This window comes from Desmodus rotundus, chromosome 4, assembly GCF_022682495.2.
Source record: "Desmodus rotundus isolate HL8 chromosome 4, HLdesRot8A.1, whole genome shotgun sequence".
NCBI lineage: Eukaryota > Metazoa > Chordata > Mammalia > Chiroptera > Phyllostomidae > Desmodus > Desmodus rotundus.
In genome coordinates this window covers 139686624-139713868 of record NC_071390.1, presented here as the reverse complement: position 1 = coordinate 139713868, position 27245 = coordinate 139686624, and the positions used below count along the sequence as shown (strand labels likewise).

The following is a 27245-nucleotide window of genomic DNA, read 5'->3' as shown; positions in this document are numbered from 1 at the left end:
TAGCACTTATAATGTGCCAGGCATTGTTCTACGTGCTGTTTATGTGTTGAATCATTCTATGAGGTTGGCACTATTATTTCCTTTACATATGAGGCAGCTGCGGCACAGAGAAGTTAAATAAGGCTGTCTGTATACTAATTCTGCCATGCTGAAGGTAACTTATTGAATGCATTTATAGTCAAAAAAGGGAAAATTGAAAGTTTCCTTATGTTTGATTCTGTTTATACACCAAAGAATGTGAGAACCAAAGATGCTTTGTAACACCTCTTGTGCAACTCCTCATTTTAAAAATAGGTAAGCTTTCTGAGGAAATTCCATACTGTTTTCCCCAGAGGGGAGTGGGGAGGGAACAGTGGGGAGAAGGTTTACAGGAACTACTATAAAGGACACATGGACAAAATCAAGGGGGAGGATGGAGGCGGAGGAGGGAGGTGGGTTCGGATGGGGTGGGGTGGAGGGATGGGGAGAAAATGCAGACAACCGTGATTGAATAACAATAAAAATTTTAAAGTAAAAATAAAAATAAATAAATAAATAAATAAAAATAGGAAAGCAGTATGGAATTACCCCCAAAGTTAAAAATGGAACTTCCTTGTGACCCAATGATTCCACTTCTGGGAATTTATCTGAAGAAACCCAAAACACTTATTTGAAAGAACATAAGCACCCTATGTTCATCGCAACATTAATTATAATCACCAAGATTTGGAAGCAGCCCAAGTGTCCATCAGTAGATGAGTGGATAAAACAATTATGGCACATTCACACAGTGGAATACTACGCGGCCATAAAAAGGAAGACAATTTTACTCTTTGTGACAGCATGGATGGACCTGAAAACATTATGCTAAGTGAAATAAGCAGTCAGAGAAAGACAAATACCATATGATTTTACTCACATGTGGAATCTAATAAACAAACGGAACTACTCAATGAAATAGAGACAAACTCGTAGAGAGTAGGCTGACAGCTCTGGTGTGGGAGTGATTAGGGGGTGGAAGAACTGAGCAAAAATGAAAAAGAACTCATTGACATGGACAACAGTGTGGTGATCACAGGGGGTGGGTGGTGGATGGAGGTGAAAAAAGGTACAAAGGGGATAAATGGTAATGGGAAAAATACAACAAAAAATAAAATAATAATAATAATAGGAATTGTCCCTAAAGTATTAGGTTCCTTGCCCAAAGTCATGCAGGTGGTTATTAGCAGAATTGAGATTACAGCCAGAATTAGAACTGTACTCTCTGACTCCTAGTTGAGTAAACTTTCTATTCACCAAATCTTTCACGATCCTTAACATTAGTGTGCATTCTAACTCAGGTTCTCCTTCTAAACGATATTGGGGGGAGAATGCATCTCATTTAGAAAGCAGAATTATAATTATCTGTTTATATTTATATTTTCTAATGAAATGTCTAGGTGTCTATGACTTTTTACCAGCTTACTTTGTTTTTCTATTATTCATCTTATTTTGTATTCTTATCTTCTAATATATGAGGAGTTTAAAATCTGTAAAACCCTTCAAATTGATTGTGAAATTTTTCTGAGCTGATTTATTTTTTTATTTTTTTATTTTTTATTTTTATTGTTATTCAATTACAGTTGTATGCCTTTTCTCCCCATCCCTCCACCCCACCCCAGCCAAAACCCACTCCCTCCCCCACCTCCACCCTCCCCCTTGATTTTGTCCTTGTGTCCTTTATAGTAGTTCCTGTAATCCCTTGAATTTCATAATTTATTAAAGAAGTCTGTGGCCCAAACATATTATTGTTACATTTGGGTATTAATTACACCCGACAAACCAGACTCTGTGAGCTGCTGGGTTGCCTGTGACCAGTGTGAGGAATGAGCTTTGCTGCCTTCAAGGTCTCCACTGAGTGCTTGAGTCTCAGGTATGCTGAATGAACTTCTGAGAGCTTTCTTTTGATTCTGTGATTTGTGTGAGAAAAAAAACACTTTGGGGTTAACTGAACTGATTTTCCGTTTGAACTATCTGAGGACATGGATAAAACAAGTAGGGTTCTCAACTGCTTGTGAAGTTTCTCTTTTGTTGAGAGAGCCAACCCATTAACACCTATTGCTTCACTGTTCACACATGTCCATGGGAACTTGCATCAAAGAATGAGCAAGTAGTCATTTGACCTAAATTAAAAGTCATGTTTCCAGAATAACCTGTAAATAAATGCATCTCTGAAGCTACACAGTTAACTCATCATCTTCAGTCATTCTTTAAAAAAAAATTTATCATTATGATTTTTAGAGAAAAGGAAATGGAACTTGCATCAAAGAATGAGCAAGTAGTCATTTGACCTAAATTAAAAGTCATGTTTCCAGAATAACCTGTAAATAAATGCATCTCTGAAGCTACACAGTTAACTCATCATCTTCAGTCATTCTTTAAAAAAAAATTTATCATTATGATTTTTAGAGAAAAGGAAATGGAGGGAGAAAAAGAGGAAGGAAAATATCAGTGTGCAAGAGAAACATTGATCTTTCACATCCCTCACTGAGGACCTGGCCCACAACCCAGGCATATGCCCTGACTGGGAATCGAACTGATGACCTTTTGGTTCACTGCCTGGCTGTCAAACCCCTGAGCCACACCAGCCAGGGCATCTTTGGTCTTTTTTTTTTAATTCTGATTCTTCAGAAATTTGTATCTTCATACAGTTTTTATGCATTCAATAATATCACTATGTTAATAGTGGATGAACCAACAGAATGTTCCAAGAGAATTCCAGATTCTAAAAGGATTGCCATGACAACCATCTTTCTCTTTGGAAGTTGCAAACAAATTCTTTCTCTTCTCCTCCCCCTCCTCTTTCTCCTCCTAGTTCTAGAGTGGTTGAGCTATGTGCCTGGACTAAGCTTGGGTCATTTGAACCAGGCACTTAAATTACTTTGTTAAACCTTTTTATCAAAATGGAGCTGCTGTCTTCTTCTACCTGAGAGTTGTATTTCCTCCAATGAGGTCACATAACGGAGACTCATTTAATGAAGTCAGTTAAAGAGAGATTTCATCAGGATCCTTGTGAGGGGAAGTAGCCTTTGAAGCCAAGACTTCACTTAAGGCAATCTGAAGATCTTGCCATCTTAGGAAAAGGTTGATGTAAAAGAGTACACAAGGTCAAAGATAAATTAAATGGTCAATATTACACAACCAAAAATTGTAAATAAGAATTCAGTTAAAACAGATTGCATGAAGTTATTGTGTTGGCAAAAAAAAAAATGTGTTTTTTCCATAAGATGGGTCTATTAGTGCTTAGCTGTCTTTAACTTCATTTGAAACAATTTTGTTAGATTGTATCATGACAGCTGTCATGTAAGGGTGTATTTTTTAAAAAATTATCAAAATTGGTGAATTTATGTGCAGCCTTTCTAGTACTGAAGATGGAAGAAGATACGCAATAATTTGGGGGTATTATGCTTTATTATTTCAAGAAAGGTAAAAACTCAAACACAAAAAAAAGATTTGTGCAGTGTATGGAGAAGGTACTATGACTGATCAAACATGTCAAAAGTGGTTTGCGAAGTTTCTTGGTACTATTGACTTTTTGAGCAAATAATTGTTTGCTGTGGGGCTGTCTTATGCATTGGAAGATGTTTAGCAGCACCCCTGATCTCTACCCACTAGAAGCCAATGGCAAGAGACAGCTGACATATTCAAAATATCCAAATCAATAAAGTTATTGGTGAAAATGAAAATGTGCCTTTTATTTTATGGAAAAAACTAAATGGACTTTTTGGCCAACCCAATACTCCAGGAAGTAAGGTGCTGGCATTTGTGCAACACCCTAAGATTGAAGGTGTCACACTGTTCAGCTAGAACATGTTCGTGTGACCCAACTACAAGTTGGAGTTTCTATTTAGCTGCCATATCTGAGAGTGTCCTCTGTTGAGAAAAAGGGGACAGAGATCAACATTGTGTTTAAAGTGATGGAAGCAGCAGCTTATCCATTATTTTTACTGAATTAACCTCAAGAAAGTAAAGTTCTTTGAATAATCTGATGTCAAAAAGAAGAATAGGAAATTGATCAATGATGCCATTGATTTACAAGTGCTGCCAGTGAATCAGAATTGTCCATTGAGCCATAAGAAAATGGTTTAATAGATGGACCTATGAGATCTGTTGTTGAACAGATTTGGTCCAAACTCATATCTCGAAGGGAATTTCATGGCACGGAGAATCTTCTGATGACAACTTTCAACTCATCTGAGCAGACCAAGGCATGGTGTCACACACAGTGCCCCAAGGTGGCCCTTCCTCGGGGGAGCAGATCCTCCCTGCAGAGAAGTGAGAGGAGCAGAGAAACGTGCACAGAGCGTGAATCTTCTTCACCTCATGGTCAGTGGTGCAGCAGGAACTTTGAAGTACACGGAAGGTTATTTTGTGTGCTAACTGGGGACTGTACTGGGAGATCTAAAAGCCCGGAGATATTTTTCTTCCAGCATGTAAAAAACAGGACACTTTGGTGTGGCCTTCACAAAAATCATTCCAAGCAATGCACACTGGACTCAGAAGAGAAGAGAATGCCAATAGGTTCTTCCAGAGGGTGCACACCTCCACAGTCCACTGGGACACCTGCAAGGATCGGAGTATTGCGAAAGGCTGTTATTTCTTAACCTGTGGAGGCAATGCACTTATTATAAGTGAGTTTCAACTATAAAATAATGTCCTCCTCCTCGGGACACGACACTTCCCAGAAGCTCGATTATTCTGTTGTACTTCAAGCCTATTCACATCGATACAGCTGGCTATAATTTGGGGAGCTCTGGTTTAGCCATTTTGAACAGAAACAGCTAAGTTGAAGAATAGTCACATCCCTGAATCTGACAGAAAAGGGTGTCTAGTAAAAGACAAGAATATCCAGCAATTAAGAAGGAAGAATTCATCCAACAACCATCTGCTTCAGCTGCTACAAAGTGAAATTTTCCAAAATTCTGATAAAGCTGATTTGGGTTTACAGACAAAGATAATTGACCAAGAAGAAAAATTGCAAAACTAAAGTAGAAACTATGCTCTATTTCTCAGAAAAGGGGGGTTAAGGATGACAGAAAGGAAGCAGGGGCATACCTGTCTGCCCTTAATTAGGCTCGTATAATGAATACAAAAGGAAAAAGGACTCATGGACATGGACAACAGTGATTGCTGGGATGAGGTGGGTGGGTATAAGGAAATTAACTGGTAATGGAAAAAGTGTATAATAAAGATTATATTAAAAATAATACCAAAATGAACTTAAAAATCAATATACTTATCTTGAAGCATTTTGGCATATTTGATAATAAAATAAAATGAAAACAAGATGTGTTGCCCTGACCAGTGTGGCTCAGTTGGCTGGGTTGTCCCACAAACAGAAAGGCCGTCAGTTTCACTCCCAGTCAGGGCACATTACCGGGGTTGCAGGTTCTGTCCCTGATAGAGGATGTACAAGAGGCAACTGGTCCATGTTGCCTTCTCACATCGATATTTCTCTCTCTTTATCCTTCCCTTCCCCTCTCTCTAAAATAAATAAATAAATAAATAAATAATCCTTTATAAAAAAAAAAAAGAACAAGATGTATCAATCCAAAACAGGATTGAGGATCATTTTTATGTGTATTCTGTATGAGTTTTCTTGAAATCAAGATTTAAAAACACCATCCCAACAACAAAAATATTACTATTGCATAATAAACAAGTGTAGGACACAGTAACTCAAACTTTTGTTGTGTTCCAGGCACGTTTTGCAGTTTTATGTTTATTTTTTGTAGTGGTTTGGAAGGTACAGTAATAGTTCAGTGATCACAGAGCAGGGGCTACAGTCTGCCTGGCGTCGGACCTGGTGTGACACCTGGCCCCACCATTTGCTTGCAGTGGGGTTCTGAGCCTCAATTTCCTTGTCTGTAAAATTAAATAGTAATGGGACATATCTCATACAGGACTAGTCAACAGGCACAGCCGTTATTATTATTAATAATAATAGACATTGATATTTTGTTTCTTCTGTTGTAAATGATGTTTAAAAAAATTGTTAAGAGAATTAGATGCTACAGGAACTACTTTAAAGGACACATGGACCAAATCAAGGGGGAGGGTGGAGGTGGGGGAAGGAGGTGGGGTGGAGGGATGGGGAGAAAAGTCACACAACTGTAATTGAATAACAATAAAAAATTAAAATAAAAATAAAGCAATGTAATCTTTGGGGAAAAAAAAGAGAATTAGATGCCATGAATTCTGTTATTGCTCAGCTTGCTCCAGAAGGTAAATTGGCATCCTATATATATTTTTAAAAATGGGACTGGTGTATTTTCCACATTTGATTGCACTAGTTACTGAAAATAGTTTATGGAATAGCAATTGTGAATTGTCATTAAAATCTCTCCAACCAAGGTGGGCTCCAACCAAGGTAAGATTTGTAGAGCTTTGGCTTTTAAAACATGCTTTAAAGTAATGGTTGAATTGGCATTTAACAGAGTTGTGTTATTTATTTTTGATATGCAGAAGAAGTAGTTATCCAAACATGTCTGCAGAGTACACCAGCAAAGTGCAAATACTTGGACACGGCGGGTGAAAGCCTCTCATCAGACTGCTGAGCAGCCCAGACCCCTATGTGAAGAAGAATTCTATTGAATGTGTTTACCACTTGGTCCAGGTAAGACTAATTCCTAAAAATGTGTCCTGACCAAAGTTGATTATAGAATTTGATTTCCCACTGAAAAACAAAAACAAAAACAAAAAGCTTAAAACTCACCAGTTTTGGTCAATCAGTTCTTTTTGGTACTTTTTAGCAGTGATCTTTCAGAGATAAAATAAAGGAAGTTTAGTGTAAGTTTTTTTCAGTTTTCACATTTTATAAGTATTTGTCTCCCATGAAAGGGTATTTTAGAAATGTATTTAAATTTTTAAAAATTAGAGTGGTTTAGAAATTAAGGTGGGATTATTCTAGATAAAATGTATTTCCTCTGAAACAAGAAATCTAATATTCACATTGAAGTAGGGTTAACCTGGGCCATTACCTACTGATCTAACCTTGTGATCTAAGCACATTGGATATAATACATGCCCTGGTCAGTGTATCACGATTTTGGAACAGGATTATGTACTGGGGAAAGCCTAGGGAGCTGAGTACGCTGAACAGAGCTCCTTGTTCACAACTGCAAGATGTGACCTCACTGTGCTGCTTTCTTTTGTAATGGAAACTGACCCGCTTCTCCTCCACAATCTGTCTTGTCTTTCCTTGTCCCCCACCACTGCCCCACCTGCCAACCCAACATTTGCACCCTCACACCCACAGCAGGTCAGCCCCCAGCACTATGGACAGGCGACTCTGCCTCTTTTCCTGCTCAAGTTCCTGAACAATTTCCACGCACAGATGATCAACTTTAGGTCATTTGAAAATACAAAAACACCACTGTAAGTAGCCAGCAGTAGAGTGTGAAAGGAGGAGATGGTGAAGCAGAGGAGAGAGAGGGTTCATTGAGAGGCAAACTGTCTAGACAAGCCATATAGAAAAGAGACCAATAGGCTCATACCAAAGGCAGCAAAAGCTTACACTCCTGGCCTTAGCAGTCCTTGCCACCGGGCCGGGCACTGACTAGTTTTACCCTTAATCCTCCCCACAAAAGACATCCTCAAAAAGCATCTCAGCTTTGTTTCTCTTCTCTGGTTACTTAAGGCTCCCCCTTATCCAGTAGGCCAAAATAATCCTCCAAGCACGTTTGTGTTTTACACCCCCAAACTCTTTACAGCTCTATTTCCCTATCTTTTTATCAAACAGAAATGAAAAGACATTACCTCCACTATTCTTCACAACAGAAATAATAGTTCATAACAGTGCATTAATTTCCTAGGACCACAAAGTGGGTGGCTTCAAACACAGGAATTGATTCCCTAACAGCTGTGGAGGCTGGAAGGCCGACATCAGGGCGTCAGCAGGGCCATGATCCCTCTGGGACTCTTAGTAGAACCGATCCTTGCCTCTTCCCAGCCTCTGATGGCGGCCGTCACTCCTTGGGATCACTTGGTTTGCAGCTGCAGCACTGCAATCTCTCCCTCTGTCGTTTCTCTCTCTTTTTATAAAGACATCAATTTTATAAGGAACCACTGAGTACCCACCCTACTCCACTAGGACCTTCCTTACATCTGCAATGACCCTGTTTCCAAATAAGGTCACATTTTGAGACACTGAGGTTAAGACTTCAACCTATATTTTGGGAGGATAAAGTTCAACCCAAAACAAACAGAAACCTAAAATTTTTATGTATGAAGGAAGCTGAATATTAACAGTTGAAGGATGGATAGAGGAAAGTTAAGCTTTAAGTGGAGCATTTTCCACCGTTAATACTATTTTGCATTTATCACATTTTCATTTAAAATGTCAGAGTTTGGGACTTCCGGACAAGAAGGAGGCATAGGTAGATACACTTTGCCTCTTTGCACAACCAAAAGAAGGACAGCAACAAATTTAAAAACAAAAAATAACCAGAACTGACAGAAAATCGAATGTATGGAAGTCCAACAACCAAACAGTTAAAGAATAAACATTCACCCAGACCAGTAGGAGGGGCGGAGATGGGCAGCCGGGCAGAGAGGACTCACGGCAGGGCAGCGGCTGGAGGACCAGGTCAAATGAGGCCGCAGCTGGCGGAGCTGGCAAGGCACCAGCTGACAGACCGGACAGCCCCACACTTGTGTACACATAAACCGGGATGAACAACGGGGGACCAAGACTGACCAAGAAACCCAGGGCTCCAGCACAGGGAAATAAAGCCGCAAAGCCTCTGATTGAAAACACCTGTGGGGGATGGGGCAGCAGGAGAAACTCTCAGTCTCACAGGAGAGTTCATTGGAGAGACCCACAGGGTTCTAGAACGTACACAAACCCACCCAACCAGGAATCAGCATCAGAAGGGCCCAATTTGCTTGTGGGTAGCGAAGGAAGTGACTGAAAGCTGGCAGAGAGCTGAGCAAGTGGCATTGTTTCCTCTTGGACCCCTCCCCAACATACAGCATCACAACGCAGCAACATGTGTTGATCTGCCCTGGTGAACACCTAAGGCTCCACCCCTTACTACTTAACAGGTGCACCAAAACAAAAAAAAAAAAATATGACCCAAATGAAAAAACAGATCAAAGCTCCAGAAAAAATACAACTAAGTGATGAAGAGATAGCCAACCTATCAGATGCAGACTTCACAACACTGGTAATCAGGATACTCACAGAATAGGTTGAGTATGGTCGCAAAATAGAAGAAGTAAAGGCTATGAAAAATGACATAAAGAAAAATGTGCAGGGAACCAACAGTGAAGGGAAGGAAACCGGGACTCATCAAAGGTTTGGAGCAGAAGGAAGAGATTACTATTCATCCAGAACAGAATGAAGAAACAAGAATTCAAAAAAACAAGGAGAGGGTTAGGAACCTCCGGGACAACTTTAAACATTTCAACATCCAAATCATAGGGGTGCCAGGAGGAAAAGGGGAAGAGCAAGAAATTGAAAATTTATTTGAAAACATAATGAAGGAGAAATTCCCTAATGTGGCAAAGGAAATAGACTTCCAGGAAATCCAGGAAGCTCAGAGAGTCCCAAAGAAGTTGGACCCAGGGAAGCACACACCAAGGTGCATCATAATTACATTACCCAAGATTAAAGATAAAGAGAGAATCTTAAAAGCAGCAAGAGAAAAGGAGACAGTTACCTACAAAGGAGTTCCCATAAGACTGTCATCTGGTTTCTCAAAAGAAACCTTGCAGGCAAGAAGGAGCTGGAAAGAAGTATTCCAAGTCACGAAAGACAAGGACCTACATCCAAGATTACTCCATAGAGTAAAGCTGTCATTTAGAATGGAAAGCCAGATAAAGTGCTTCCCAGATAAAGTCAAGTTAAAGGAGTTCGACACGTGGACAAAATCAAGGGGGAGGGTGGAGGCGAGGGAGGGAGGCGGGTTCAGCTGGGGTGGGGTGGAGGGATGGGGAGAAAATGCAGACAACTGTAACTGAATGACAATAAAATTTTTTTAAAAAAAGGAGTTCATCATCACCAAGCCCTTATTATATGAAATGTTAAAGGGACTTGTCTAAGAAAAAGAAGACGATCAAAAATACGAACAGTAAAATGATGACAAACTGACAACTATCAACAACCACACCTAAAAAAACAAAACAGTCGAACTAAGCAAACAACTAGACCAGGAACAGAATCACAGAAATGTAGGTCACATGAAGGGTTATCAGTGGGGATTGGAAGAGGGGAGAATGGGGAAAGGGTACAGGGAATAAGCATAAATGGTAGGTACAAAATAGACAAGGGGATGTTAGGAATAGTATAGGAAATAGAGAAGCCAAAGAACTTATATGTACAACCCATGGACATGAACTAAGGTGGGGGAATGATGGGGGGTAGGGGGGCTACAGGGTGGAGGGGAATAAAGGGGAGAAAAAATGGGACAACTGTAATAGCATAATCCATAAAATATATATTAAAAAAGAAAAAAAGTGTCAGATTTTGGGAGCTTTTCAGGGCATTTTGTCTTGTTTTCTGCATTGCTCAGTCCAATCAACCTCCCCTCAAACTCACACACATGAAATTGCAGACACACAGTGCAGAGAAATTTGTCTAGACTCTAATGACCCCTTGACGTTGTAAATGTCTTAAATAAAGGTCGTGTGTCTGAGCTAAACCTGACCTGCATTTCCATGCACAGGGCCTGCTAATATGACTGCATGCATAGGAGCATCTCATGGACAATCTGTTTGAATGAAGATAATACGGAACTGATGCCATCATTTCATTTTATCAAATACTGTCTGAAACAGGACAGAGAGTGTGAAAAGAATTTCATTATGCATAGCTTTTGTTGCAACACCATTTATGGTAATAGGAATCTGCTGTATAATAAAGAAACAATAGATACTGGAAAAGTCATAGGTCATGTTTATTTCCCATTATTGTCAGTGTCTGCATAGTTAAAATGAATATTTTGGTGCTGTCAATTGACAGTTTAATTACTTTTATTTGTGAGTTATTTTGGAAGGGACTCTGGAATAAAACATTTGAAAATTATAACTTAGAATAATCTTTGTTAGAAAAACAGAAGTTCTCCATTCTTGAGACTATATTTTGCTTTAAAAATTGCCTATTTGCTCATTTGTATTTCATGGCAGGATTTTCAGTGCCGAGCTCTGCTGCAAGAACTGAATGCAGTCCCTTCTATACTGGAGCTCTTGAAGTCAGAATATCCAGTGATTCAGTTGTTGGCTCTCAAAACCTTAGATGTTGTTGCAAATGATAAGGGTTCACGAGCAATGTTAAGAGACAATCAAGGAATGGACCACCTTATTAAGAACCTGGAAACTAAGGTATTTATAAATTTATTCAACTGTCTATGAGAAAATGTATCTTTCTTAAATATAGTTATAAAATGTGAATTATAGAATCTTTTAAAATGAAAATTTTACTATATTTAAGCATGGTACTAAGTATGGTGGACTAATTTACTTGTTGCTACATAGTGTATCAGCATGATTAAGTCAGACTAATGATAAAGGCTAGAATTTATATGTACAACCCATGGACATGAACTAAGGGGGTAGGGTAATGCTGGTGGGAGGCGGGTGCAGGGTGGAGGGGAATAAAGGGGAGAAAAAATGGGACAACTGTAATAGCATAATCAATAAAATATACTTTAAAAAAAGAAAAATTTTGTAACTATGTAAGGTCACAAATAGTAACTAGACTTACTGTGGTGATATTTGTAAGATATACAAATATGGCATACCTGAAACTAATATAATGTTAATATGTCAATTATACCTTAATTAAAATCTTCTGATTTAAATATTTAAGGTTTGTAAATTATGACTTATGATCTTTTTCATGAATTCCTGAAACAGGTAGAATTGTTCTTTTAATCTTGGCCTGCCATAGTTTTCTCTAGGGTAAAGCAAGAAGAATAATATATCCCATGTTATGGAGGGTAATCTCGCTTTACTCAGTCTACTGATTTAAGTGTTAATTTCACCTAAATAATTAAATTTTTGAGATCCGGAATGATGTCTGGTCAAACATCCGCACACTGTGGCCGGGCCAAGTTAAAGCGGAAATTAACCATCGCAGGTGCGCTCCTGCCGGTTTGTCCCCAACGCACATCTCCTTAAATCGCAGTCCATCTCCACATAGACAGTAGCAGGGTCCCACTGCGGCCTCACACGACGCGGACACCTGTGTACAACTGGAAATGCACCGGCACTTCCCCAGAATAGGGTGCAAAGTCCTCGGAGGACGTTCACTCTTCTCCTTGATATCCCATAACTTAAATACTCTCATGTAAAATAACAGTGCTTAAATACCAGTTCATAAAGTCATACCTCTTATGTTATGTAAGGAAATCAGAGAGGGCAGAAATTAAAGATGTTGCATATATACACATTCATAACAAAATAAGAGAGAAATATTCATGACAATTACAGCCTCATTTCTACGACTGGTCATGTGGTCATAGTTGGTATTGAGAACTACCTTCTTCTAGTACTCCTCCCATATTCCCTTTGCCCTCAGCAAGTACCTCGGCTCATTTAGTTCTTTGCCTGGTGGAGTGACCCACATGTCATTCCTGAAGGGTCTGGCCATCAGTAGTCTGCCTGGGTTGGGTTTCTGTAGCTTTCCATCTGCTTTCATCACAAGGCATGATAGTACTAGGAGACTCCCCAAGGGATGTCCTGTTTCCTAGATAAACTCTTTCTTTCTTCTACTGTGGAGGAGCAGTCCAATTCCCCTTGGTGGTAGGAATCGGTCACCCACCCAGCACAGAAACTCCCTTTGCCTGTTGATTTAGAGGCATAAGGAGCCCAAAGTGGCCAGGTGGCAATCCGTTTTTGTTTTGTGTTTCCTGGTAGAAGCATTTTTCTCTTTAGAACTAAGACCTCTAGATCAGCAGAGCATAAGCTCGTGGAGATAGGAAGCAAAAATTTTGTTAGCGGGTCACTAGAGGTAATAATAATTGGTGTCACTCCCATTTCCACCCCTTGATTCCTGGGCCCGTGAACCCCGGCTGTGGGAGAAACAGCATCATGTATTAGATGCTGATTCAGAACCTATATAGCGTCCTGGAGAAGCTGGCCCTGGACCTACAAGATATTGCCACCTAGCTGGCCCTGTAACTGAATCGTAAAAAGGCCATTCTATCAAGCCAGCTTCTTTAGGATGATGGGGACCAGGGTAAGGCCAGTGACCTCCATGAGTATGGGCCCACTGCCACGCTTCTTTTGCAGTGAAGTGAACTTGACCAGAAGCAATGCTGTGTGGAACACCATGATGGTAGCGCATCCTTTCTGTGTTTCTCTCACTTTAAGGATCCCCCCCTTACATTTCTAGCTCAGGCTGCATACACATTCCCTCTGTATTCCTGATTTTGATTAGTTCTAGCACACACGAGAGTATTTGTCTGTTTTAAAATGACCATTTGAGAATGGTGTTACATTTACTATTTGAGGACAAAATTCATGTCAATGCCAGCGAGTTAAAGTAGAGATTGTTTTGTTAAGGATGTAATAACTGAATATAATTTAATTATAACCCTATCTTTTTCAAATGATTCAATCCTAAATTAAGTTTTAAGCCTCTATTTCTCTTGATTTTTGGAATGATGCAGAATGTGCACATCGCTTATGATCCTGAAAACACTATTTCAATACATCCGCATTTGGGATGATATCTACATAGTCATTTCAAATTCCAGGTGGAGTCAGCGCCATGCTATGAGAAGTGATATGCTCCAACTGTATACATGACACAATTTCATTTCAGTGGAAAGCTAGGTTGACATAAATCTGAAAATTATGAGAGATTAGTTTTATCACAAGCACTAATGATAAAATTACACTTTTAATTTATGTGTATTTGGAGTATATGACTTAGCAAAAGATGTTATTTTATTTTCCCCCTTCTACATCATTCCTCATATAAATGGTAACAATTTTGACTAGTTTAAGTGATTTATATTCTAAACAAACATACTCATATCTGTACATATGTCTATGTGTGTGTTTTGGGAAACATTTCCTTTTCAATCCATACCAGATTTCTTTGAGACAAAGTTGTTGTTTTTTTTTTAAGGTTTTTCTTTTTTTTTAATTTATTTTTTATTGTTATTCAATTACAGTTGTATGCCTTTTCTCCCCTTCCCTTCCCCCACCCCAGCTGAACCCACCTCCCTCCCCCACCCCCACCATCCCCCCCGATTTTGTCCATGTGTCCTTTATAATAGTTCCTGCAATCCCCTCTTCCCACTGTCCCCACCCCACTCCCCCCTGGCCACTGCTAGACTGTTCCCAACTTCAATGTCTCTGGTTGTATTTTGTTTGCTTTTTTCTTTTGTTGATTATGTTCCAGTTAAAGGTGAGATCATGTGGTATTTGTCCCTCACTGCCTGGCTTATTTCACTTAGCATAATGCTCTCCAGTTCCTTCTATGCTGTTGCAAAGGGTATAAGCTCCTTCTTTCTCTCTGCTGCATAGAATTCCATTGTATAAATATGCCATAGTTTTTGGATCCACTCGTTTGCTGATGGGCACTTAGGTTGCTTCCAGTACTTAGCTATTGTAAATTGTGCTGCTATGAACATTGGGGTGCACAGGTTCTTTTGGATTGGTGTTTCAGGGTTCTTAGCTACGTGCAAAAAAATGAAACTCGATCACCAACTTACGCCATACACAAAAATAAACTCAAGATGGATAAAAGACTTAAATATAAGTTGTAACACCATAAAAGTCCTTGAGGAAAACATTGGCAGGAAAATCTCAGACATTCCATGCAGCAACATCCTCACAGACATGTCCCCTAAAGCAAGGAACATAAAGGAAAGAATAAACAAATGGGACCTCATCAAAATGAGACAAAGTTTTAATGCAGTAAGCTGAATTTCACTGTCCAGAACATAGCTGATATAGAGTGGACTTTTAAGTTACATTACATGTGCCATATCTAAATATAGGCTATAAAATTAAGGTTTTTAATATTGGCAAAAGTTGGCTGATTCAGTATTCTGCCCAAAGGAAGTAGACCTTATCATACTTGCTCAGTTCTGTTTTCTATCTGTGACAGACTGTAGCTATTTGAGACCCAAAGATAGGACAGTGGGAATACAGGGACAATGTCACTCCTAAAATTTTCCTGTATCTCAACTTCTCTTTGGATTAGTGTGGCTGGGCCATTCAAAGATTGTTTCGGCCCTTCTCGGGGTGGTGAGTTTCATGAGTCTGTCACCCATCCTGGTATTTTAGTTCTACTACTAGTTCTGCTGCTGGCACCGCACTGACCTCGGTGCGCTGCTATGAGTGAACTACAGCTTCTCTGGGCCTATTTATTGACTTATTTATTAATGATTATTGAGCCACCCCTTGGTGTCAATAAAGCCAGAACAGGCAAGTAAACAGGCGATTGCAATGCAGTGTTAAATGTGATGATGGAAGGACAAGGTCGCTCAAGGGGGTCACCTAATGCAGACTTGGATCAGATAAGCCTTCCTGACTAGGAAGGACCTGTTCAGGCTAGAACCTAGAGTAGGTAATAGAAGGTGGCTGGGCAAGGAGCCCCTGGTGGAATGGGGGAGGACCAGCAGTGCTCTAAGGGGCAGGAACAGTGTGTGTAGAGGCCAGAGAGGGGCAGAGCAGGGTGAGTTGCGGAACTGAAAGTTCTCAGAATGGTTAGTGAATGGAATGCAGCAGAAAACTGAGAGTTAAGGTTATAGAAGTAACGAAAAGTCAAATGTTAATGACTGTTGTAAACCAAGTTAAAGACTTTGAACTTTATATTGATAGCAACAAAGATCCTTGAACTGACTTAGAGAGAGGAGAGGTTATTACAGATTTTCACTTTTTAAAGAAAGAGCACTCTTGTTGCAAAGTGGAGAAGAAATTAGAACTGTGCAGGACCAGCCTAAAAACCAGGAAGGGGATTGCTGGGGTGACCTAGGTGAGAGGTGAGGGTGCCCTGAAACAGACATGTGGTGCTTGGGATGGACTCAGAGGCAAGGAGAATCACCAGCACAGCGCTTGGCACACTGGACGGTCCATAATTGCTTGTTGAATGACATGTGCATTGGGGGAGGGAGTAGATGATGTCTAGGACAAGGCCAGGTTTCCAGTCTGGAAAACCAGAAGTAGAATGGTACACTCACAGAAATAGGAACTTTAAGAAGAGAAGCAGGTCTCGATTGAAGGAAAGGAAATGAGTTTTATTCTTTTATTTTTAAAGATTTATTTTCATTATATTTTAGAGAGAGGTAAGGAGAGGAGAAAGAGAGGGACAGAAACATTGATGTACGAGAGAAACATCAATCAGCTGCCTCCTGCATGCCCCCAAATGGAGACCGGGCCTGCAACCCAGGCATGTGCCCTGACGGGGAGTCAAACTGGCAACCTATGTGTCCACAGGCCAGTGCCCAACCCACTAAGCCACACCAGCCAGGCTTTATTATTATTTTAAACGGTGGTAAAAACACATAATATGAAATTTATCATCTTAACATTCAAGTAACCAATAAGTAAATTCACTTAATCTCTTAGTAAATTCACATTGCAGTGCTGTCATCACCGCCATTCACCCGCAGAACTCTCTTCATCTTGCAGAACTGATGCTCCGTGCACACTGAACAGTAACGTCCCACTCCCCTCCCTGCAGTCCCTGGCAGCTACCATTCTTTTTGTCTCTATGATTGTGACTAGTCTAAGTACTTGTATAAGTGGAATTCTACAATATTTTTCCTTTTTTCACTGGCTTATTTTACTTAGCATGGTGTTCTCAAGGTCTGACCATGTTATGGCATGTGTCAGAATTTCCCTCCTTTTTACTGCTGAATCATATTCTGTCACATGTGTAGACCACATTTTGTTGATCCATTCACCCATCCATGGACATCTGGTTTGCTTCCACCTTCCAGCTATTGTGAATAATGCTATTATGAATATGGCTGTACAAATATCTCTTCAAGCCCCTGCTTTCAGTTCTTTGGGGTATATATCCAGAAGTAGAATTGCTAGGGCATATGGTGATTCTGTGTTTAGCACTTTGAGGAATTGCCGTACTGTTTCCATAGTGGCCACACTGTTTTACATCCCCATCAGCAGGGCACATGGGTTCCAGTTTGTCCACTTCTCACCAACATCTGTTTTCAATACTTTCTTTTTTATTGAATTTATTGAAGTGACATTGTTTAACAAAATTATATAGGTTTCAGGTGTACCATTCTATAATACATCACCTGTGTATTGTATTGTGTTTACTACCCTAAGTCTCTTCCATCACCATTTATCTCCCCATAACCTCTTTGACCTCCTCCCACCAAGGACGGCTTTTTGATAGAGCCGTCCTAATGGGATGAAGTGGTTATTTCACTGTTTTGATTTGCATTTCCCTAAAATGACTAGTATGTTGAGCATCCTCTCCTCATGCTTATTGGCCATATGTATATCTTCTTTGAAGAAATGTCTACTCAAATTCTTTGCCCATTTTTTCCCTTTTTAAAAAATTTTTTTATTGTTATTCATTTACAGTTGTCTGCCTTTTCTCCCCATCCCTCCACCCCACTCCAGCCAAACTCACCTGCTCCCCCTTGATTTTGTCCATGTGTCCTTTATAGTACTTCCTGTAATCCCCTCTCTCCACTGTCCCCTCCCCACTCCCCTCTGGCTATTGTTAGATTGTTCTTAACTTCAATGTCTCTGGTTGTATTTTATTTGCTTTTTTCTTTTGTTGATTATGTTAAATATAAGTCACAACACCATAAAAGTCCTAGAGGAAAACATTGGCAGGAAAATCTCAGACATTCCACGCAGCAACATCCTCACAGACACGTCCCCTAAAGCAAGGGACATAAAGGAAAGAATAAACAAATGGGACCTCATCAAAATAAAAAGCTTCTGCATGGCTAATGAAAACAGCACCAAATTACAAAGAGAACCAACAGTATGGGAAAACATATTTGCCAATGATACCTCAGACAAGGGCCTGATCTCCAAAATATATAAAGAACTCACACGACTCCACTCCAGGAAGACAAACAACCCAATTAAAAAATGGGCAAAGGACTTGAACAGACACTTCTCCAAGGAAGACATACAGAGGGCCCAGAGACACATGAAAAGATGCTCAGCATCACTAGCCATCAGAGAGATGCAAATTAAAACCACAATGAGATACCATCTCACACCAGAGTGGCCAACATAAACAAATCAACAAACAAATGTTGGAGAGGATGCAGAGAAAAGGGAACCCTAGTACATTGTTGGTGGGAATGCAGACTGGTGCGGCCACTGTGGAAAACAGTATGGAATTTCCTCAGAAAACTGAAAATGGAACTGCTCTTTGCCCATTTTTTAACCAGGTGGTCTATTTTTGTTGTTGAATTGCAGGAGTCCTTTTATATTCTGATGTTAACTTGTTATCAGATACATAATTTGAAAATACTTTCTCCCATTCTATAGGTTACTTTTCACTCTGTTGATTGCGTTCTTTGATGCACAAAAGTTTTTTATTTTGATATGGTCCAATTTATCTTATTTTTTTCTTTTTCACCTATGCTTTGGGTGTTAAATCCAAGAAATCATTTATGTCATTAAATCCAATGTCACGAAGCTTTACATTTATGTTTTCTTCCAATAGTTTTATAGTTTTAGCTCTTATATTTAGGCCTTTGATCTATTTTGAGTTGTTTTGTATATAGTGTAAGGTAGGTATCCAACTTCTTTCTTTGGCATGTGAATATCCATATGCCCAGCACCATTTGTTGAAATCCATTCTTTATTTATAACACACAGAAATTTGACCAGATCATCTTTAAGTCACATCTGGCACTTAATGTTTTATGAATCTACTACATTCCAGTTCCCAATTGTGTCTCCTGACTATTTTAGAATCTAATTACTAAATCTGAATTTTTTATTGTTGTTTTATTACAGTTGTCCCTAAATCTGAACTTATTTCATCTATGCCATTTGTGATTTTTTTCATGTCCCCTTCAACTACCTCTTTTGCAGACTGAAGAATCCTTGTCTTGTTCAGTCTCTCCCAATAATCATGTTCTCAGGTTATCCTGTAATCATTTTTTCCCCTTTTCTGGACTTTCTTGTGTTCATGATGCCCTCCTGGAAATGCGATGAGAAGTATTATGACCAACATTTGAAAAACATGCACCACAATTGGCATAAATATTAAATAATACAAAGATGGCTTTATATTATTTTCAACTTCAGTCCTATGAAACAGGTATTTTAATCAGACTCTTGACCAGATCAGCATATTAGGCCAATCCTGTGAGGGAAAGACCTACAGTGAATCCCAGATTCCATTTCTCAGCCAGGACACAGAGACACGTTTTTTAAATTAAAAAATGTTTGATTTGTAGTTTTGAAAAATACAAGTTTGCTTTACATTTTCATTGAGGCCTAGTATATTATCAGTGTGTCCAAGTACTCTATGCAACCTTGAAAAGGTATACTCTCTGCCTATTACTTAACAAATATTTATTATATGCACGCTATATGCAAGACACCATTCTAGAAAATAAGGATAGCAATGAATGACATAAGTGAATGAATACTTGTTGGATAGACTAAAAGGTATATTTCCTATAGAATGTAGAGTTGGCTGTTTATCTTTTAGCTCTACTTTATAAATTATTTTGTACAGTCCTTTGTCTTTATTTTTTATTTACTTTGATCTATCACTGATGAAGAGTGGTATGTTAGAAGTTTCCCAGTGTTATTTCTGTTAATTTTCTCGTATAACTTTATATTTGTTTTATTTAATATTGTTTTATATCCACTAGTGATTTTTTTAAATTTCACTTACTGCCTTTTAGCTTTAAATTCTGATTTGATATTAAGATTGTTATGTATTATCAAACATGATCTTGGCAGAAAACAACTCCGTAAACTCCAGAAGGTTTAAATAAAGAGATGACTAAAGGGACTACTTGTACAAGCATAGGTAGGTGGAGTTAAGGGAACAGACAAGAAGTGGTGAGGTCCCCAGATATTAGTAATATTGAGAAACCCTCACTACCGCTAGATCCGAAGACAAGGTGATAAAACATTGTTGGATTTATTTTACAACTACTGTATTCAGCCTTATTTCTGACATCAGGTTTTATGCTTTCTGCTTTTTATTTTTCTATACTATCTTTTTTGTTTTCTTTTCTCTATTTGTTACATAGATTTTAAAATTTTTAATGGTTATTTTAAAGATAAACACTATAATTATGATATTTATCATTTTTGTTTTATAACTCTTTTCCTTCCTAATATTTGTAAATTTCACATGGGGGGGTATAGATTCTCCTCTCAAAAATCTATACAAACCTATATTTCCTGAGAATCACTTTGCCATTCTATTCCATTCCATTCATATTTACCATTTGGAGTTCTGTACATATTAGATCTCTTTGAGTATACATTGTGAATTTCTCATAATAAAACATACTCATTCTTAAGATTTTATTTTTGATTTTCTCAATTAACCAGAGCATATTTTTTCTGTTAAAATTTTTTTTTTCAGTAATAATAAAGAGTAGGGTATTTTTTGAGACCTTCCTTACCTCTGAATGTTTGTTTCCTTTAAACGTACAGGGTGGGATGAAAGTAGTTTTATAGTTGTTTGTATGGAAAATAATACATAATGAATAAATAATAACACAATAAAAATCATGTTGTACATACTCCCAGCTGTAAAACCTACTCTTGCCCCACCCCATAGATGACAGTTTAGCTGGGCTTGGAATTCTTCTGACGTAACATTTTCTCCTCATATTTCTATTAACCTTGCTTTTGTAGAGTCTGGTCTAAGGCCAGCCTGATTTCCATTCTTTTGTATATAAGATGCTTTCTTTTTGTATTTAGGTAGCATCTGTCATCCTATGAATTCGAAAATTTTGCCAAAGTGTGTCTGAGATTTTCTCTCTTTCTACCTATAACATCGTAAAGCCTTTGATCTCCAGAATCAGGTTTGGCTTATTCTTCTTGACATAGGAAACTATTTTTTCTATAATACCTTTTTTATACTTTTGATAATTATTTGTGTTTTATTTAATATTTTCTTCCAGAAATACTTATCACCCATAGACCATCTCTATTCTCTTTCTTTCATACCTATTAGGCACTCTTTCATAATTTTGGTTTTTAATGATTTTTTCACCAAGGAATGGGGAGTGCTCTGCCTGGTTTTAATAAACAGACAAGGCTTATAGGGGTGCTCTTTACCTTTTTCCCCATCAATTGAGATGGCAGTAGAGTACTTTGCCCAGTTTTGGATGGTGATGTGGCTTCTCTCTAATGTGGCATTGCAACACTAATGTTCTATTTTTCTCCTGGTCCCACTGGTTATGTAGGAGGAAGTTGTTATAAATTTAGAACATCCTGTGGGGCTCATAATGGTGGGGCTCATTAACCAGGGGTAGTTAATGGAAATTTTTTTCCTCCTTTCTTGCCCCTGCTTCAAGCTTTTTTTCCTCCTTTCTTGCCCCTGCTTTTTCTTCTTAATCAGCCTCTCCGTCAAAAGACTGGTCATTTTAAATAACTTCACCTCTTCATCGTATTGCCATCCCTTAACCTCCTCTATATAAGATTTCTGTGTCCATCATCCTGCAAAAACGGTCCTTGAAGAATTTAACATTGACCTCCCAGCTCCCAAGTCCTACAGATACATTTTCAGTGTTTTTCTTTATTGCTCTCTTTGTGGCATTCCACAAAGAGAGACTGTTGATTGCCTCTTCCACGGGAAAACTCCGTTACCCCTTGACTTCCCTAACACCCCTCTTCCCTGATGATGATCCTAATCATCAGAGCAACCCTTGCCTTTGCCTGCTACCTCTCATCTGCTTATCATTTCAATATTAAACTTGCCTTCCCAACTTCTGACTTGTCTTTTAAATCTCCCTGAGTAATCTTACTTGTGCTTAATGTTTCAGCCGACTCCTTATTTGCTTCTGAATCCCAAATAATTTTGACTTGTCTTCTGAATTCTTGCCTATATTTCTGATAACTTCCAAACACATCCAACTACATTACTTACATTCAACTTTTGAGGGGCCTTTAATGTCTTTGAAAATCTGGTGAAAGAACCTCCCCACCCTGACTGCACATTTGCTCAACAATCTGCCTGTAATCCCCTTCAGGGAGTTCATAGGCTGCCAGAAGCCCATCTGTGCCTTCTGGATCCACGGACTCCAGTGTAATAACTCTTGGACTAGAGCAAACAGGATCAAGTCTAGATGCCCTAGCCCAGAATCAGAGATTCTCCCACCTTGTGCTACGATATGGGTGTTGGTTATCCGTTTCTTCTTGCCAGATACCCTCCATTGTGCTCTGGAGCATATAACTTAAGCTACACCATAATGTTTGCACAATTTTTCTCTGGTGTAGGTCCTTAGTCTGGATTCTGATTTTGAAAATTTTGTTTTGACCTGTTGGTATCCGTGTTCTTCAAATGGCTAGGCTTAGAGGGAACATCACATGTACTAATTCCACTGCTATTGAAGGTTTCCATAAAACAACTGGATTTTCTGCCTTCCCGTGAGAAACTTCACAATGTATTTTCTCACGCTTTACTTTAGTGCACCCCATTCCGCTTTAAGTACGCTCTCAGCTTCCGCACACCATAGCTTTCACCTAGCTCTTCTCTAGTGGATACTAGTGCGCGCTGGTTCAAGCGCAATGCCCCGTGCATGACCTCAGGCAGTCTGACCTGACACTTGGGAACACCCACCAAGCACAAGACAAAAGTTAACTTTCATTGCTTCGCAGAACCCCCACTTTCCAGGCGGGACCAGATTTACAGCTACTGTAACATCACTCGACCAACTGCCCACGTGCACTGCAGTAGCGATCCTTCGCATTCGTCTTGCAGGTTTCATCTGTTTACTGTAAAAGTTTACACTTTATATTTAGTTCACTCAGCTGGAAACTTTCCTGGATCCTTTCTAGCATGGTCCCCTTCCTTCCTAAATTGTTTCTACCTGTGTTGACTCACTGTACAAACACTGGAAAAGTGAGTCTAATGAATCTGTAAATCCGGTGGGTGCACAGAAGGTTTAATTTTCTCATAGTCTGGTCTGGCAGCTTGATTCTTGGAGCCTCTGGAAAGAGCTGATTCCACAAAGATTCAACATTTCTTTCTGTCCATATATCCCAAAGAGTGGGCCTCTGCTGATTGGCAGGACAGGGGGGTTGAGAGTACCTCTTCATTCACAGCAGAAGAAAAATGCCCCTAAGGACTCGAATGGCCTTAGCCATCACGTTTGTGGGTGGGGCTGCCCTCTCTGTTCAGGACACAGTGTGAGCACAGAACCGACCCTCCTCCCCAGGGCTGGTGAGACAGGATGGACTGGTATCTTCCTCATTTACCTGATTCTTCTCTCCTCTTTCCGTTGGTTTACTTACTCTTCACACTGTTTACCCAGCTACACCCACAATGACCACCCCTACCTTCCTGCCTCCACGCTAGACTGGGCCGTGCTTCCAGGTCCTACCTGTGCGTCTTGCGTCCCCTATTTACGTCGGCCGGCGGTGGCCTGCCTTGGCCTCTCCTGGCAGACCCAGGCAGGTCAGGCATGACTTGTTTTATTCTAGACATGCCTTACTTGATATTAGTAACAATGGCAAACTCTAAAAACTTATAAGGATTAACAAAGTTATCTTCTCATATTTCTGCATCGAAAGTAAATAACATGAAAGAGTTTTAAAATAATTTTCCACAGTTAGAAAACTCCATTCTTAACTAGGTTTTAACAAATATTGCTCCTTATACTTTTGTTAAGAACAATGTACCCATCAGTGTTCATTTATAACATATTTTTTTACTTTCCACTCATCATCAAAAAATCTTTTGTAGGATCAGTAATGCATTGTCCTTGCATGTCAAAAACACAGTTGAAACTAACATGCAACAAACATTCTTTAAGTTTTGTTTGTTGAATAAAGTTTTACTGTGCATTTTAACCATGGAAAGCCCAAACCTGCCTGCCTTTGACCTGCCCTCAGGAGGAGGAGGGCGCTCCTGACCACGTGGCCAGGAGGTTACTGAACGGGCATTGGCACCTCAGCAGGAGCAGACTTTTGAGAAGAGGTGAAGAAAAGCTCATCACATACAGACTTATCTTCAGTTTCAAACGCTTATGCTTTTTATTTTAGTGATACTGAACAAATGTAATTTTATAGGATGTTCCTCTATTAATAGCATAATTACCTTGCCATCTTTATTATCTGCACAATTAAAACATAAATACTTCACTTCTCAGTGTAGCTATTCAATAAAGGTACTTGGCTACTATGTTAACACATCCTTTAAATCTGTTGTAGCCGAGCTGCAGTCGGCACCTTTGAGGTTTGTGAGCACAGCTGCATTCTGAGAACACTGTGGGCAGGGTTGAGGAACTAGTTGTCAACAGTATTTAAATTAAAGTATTTCCCAATAATTGCATATATACTATTTTTAATGCAACAATTATATACTCCAGGCTTAGTCTTTTCAAATTAATTCTTCTGGCTGATTTTCCCGATAGACTCTGCACTCAGGGTGCTCTGTTTAGTGTAGTTGACTTAGAGCCATCAGGGAAGTCTTAAATTATAAATCTAAGCAATTTAGTTCAGAGACTCCAGGAAAATTTCAGATCTTGTTTATTCAGAAAAACTAATAAGGACTGCATATATTTTCAAACATTTTAGAAGCCACATAGCTGAGATTTAAGTATATATTAATTGCAGCTTTTTAATGAAACTGTTATGGCCTGCCTGAATTCTAATTTTATTTTAATATTTTTAATTTTATTTAATTTATTTTTTTAAGAGACAGGGAAAGGGAGGAAAAAAGAGAGGGAAAGAAACATCCGTATGAGAGAAACATCGATCAGTTGACTCTTGTGCACGCCCCAAAGGGGACAGAACCTGCAACCCAGGCATATGCCCTGATCAGGAATCGAACCAGTGACCTTTCGCCTTGTGGAACAACACTCAACTGAGCCACAGTGGTCAGGGCCTGAATTCTAAGTTTAAATCAAAGGAGCAAGGGATTGAAATGCTAGGATTATAGGACATGGTTCCTGACTGCTTTAAGACAAATGAACAGAAGCGTTAGGACTTTAGCTCGTGCCAGTTATGGACAGACTGCTCAGCACACGCCCGTGTATCAGAGGAGCCCAGCCCAGAAGCATCTGCAGATACGGTAGCGTCTAACTGTGATACAACTGTGAAAGGGGCAGTTTAAAAGTTACTGTTGAAAGAAGACAAATCATATTAACTTTAAAATGAAAACCTAGTTGCAGTCATTTCTGAAAAACACAATCAAAATATATATAGGTAGGAGTTAGTACCACATGTAGATGTTATAATCACAATTAGTATCAGCATTTTTGCAGAGGTTCTTATTTTAACAGAATATTCTTCTCATATATCAGCATCCTAATAGCATATATCACACATTCTTCTATTTTAATCATGTAAATTGACTTCATAAAAGTTAATGGAGAATCAAACCAATGACAAAGTTTAATGAAAGAAATTGTAAATATTCAAGAAATTATTTGTAAGCTGTTTCTTTTCAAAATAGTTTCTGGTACTTCTTATGGCATTAAAACTGAATTTGGTTTAATATACATTTTCTAGTATATGCTTTTTAATAAATCATAACTTATTTAGAATTAACTATGGAACACAAAACAAAAAATGTTTTTAATATTCTAATTCAGTTGAAGCAATATTTGTTTTAGCATAGATATGAGATTGCCATTTATTCAAAAAGCCAAATGAACCCCCACCAGTGTGGCTCCGTGACTTGGGCATCGCACTGCAGGGCGAAGGGTACCTGGTTCGCTTCCCAGTTGGGCACAGGCCTGGGCTGCAAGTTGCTCCCCGGTCAGAGTGAGAGGCAGCAGATCGATGTCTCACACTGATGTTTGTCTCACTCTCTTTCTCTCTCTCTCCCTCTCTGTCTAAAAATCAAAACAACTAAAATCTTTGAAATCAAGAGAAAATGCTAGGGAATGAAAGGAACATTAAAAATACTTTGGTTTTTAACTTAGTATTTTGTAATGAGGTGTGAATTATTAAGGTATGTTCTTCTTATTGACTTTAAAGTCATAAATTTAGTTGTTTTCAAATAAGAAACTGTACTAATATATGTTTAGATTATATTTATGGTAATTTAGCAATTAAATAATTATTTTAATTTTTGATGTGTTATCATGTATTGTAACTTAAGATAAAAGGTTATTTTGATTTTTACATAAATTTATAAACTATAGGATCATAGTTTATTACTCATTTATACTTTCTCTAGGTCATCGGCTTATAGATCTTAGTTACTCTTCAAATATTGGATTTGTGTTTAAACATCAAACGAACACGTGTTTGTCCATAGTGAGAAGATAGCACGTGTGAACACAGCACCACACCAGGCACCTGGCTGTTGTTAAGTAAATTCTTACTAAAGCTAAAACTCTCCTCTTTCCTGTGATAGGATTTGCTTTGCCATAGCATTGATATCATATAAGGGAACAGAAAGGAGAGCTATATCCCTGACTCGTTTTGCATAACCACTGCGAACTAAAAGTTATAAGATAATGTTTGTGTAGTTTAGGCTCTCTTTGACCAAAGGTAGCAAATAGTTTGAATTTCTGTCATATTTTGGAGAGTGTTTGCAGCAAAATTCAAATGTTTTTTTCTTTTGCCTTGTGACAGCTGAAAACAGAAAACTTTTTCATGAACAAGAGGTTGAAAATACCATGGAGCCCTTTAAGGCTCTGAACGCCATGGGACTGAAATTGCTGATTCCTGCCCTATGTAAGCAGTGTGTGAGAATTCAGGCAGCAAAGAATTTTTAAGTCATCAGGGCAAGCAAACCAGAAAAACCATTTTGTACATTTTTAGGTTACCATATTCTAGGTGATGTGGATGTTGGTAAAGTTACACTTTACCCTTCTTTTTTCTGTAGGTTTCCACAGTTAGTTCAGTTGCTAGAAAGTGACAGTGAAGAGGTTAAGGAAGCTGCAGCCCTGGCCCTGGCTAATCTGACCACTTGCAATCCCGCTAATGCAAAGCAAGTACAGAGATGCTCACTCAACACTAATATTTTGGCTTTCAAGGAAGTTTACATGTTCTTTCAGATGGCCTGTCTTGGGATAATACCTTTATGAAGCTCCAGAAACTCTTATGAAAACAAGTCATGAGATAGACCTGTTTTCCAAAGATACAGTCACATGCCACATAAGGATGTTTCA

At 38.9% G+C, this 27245-nt stretch overlaps 1 pseudogene; it reads left to right on the top strand.

Moving 5' to 3' along the window:
* Positions 1-27245, top strand: part of LOC128780764 (armadillo repeat-containing protein 3-like) — a 57800-nt pseudogene that overhangs the window by 17093 nt on the left and 13462 nt on the right.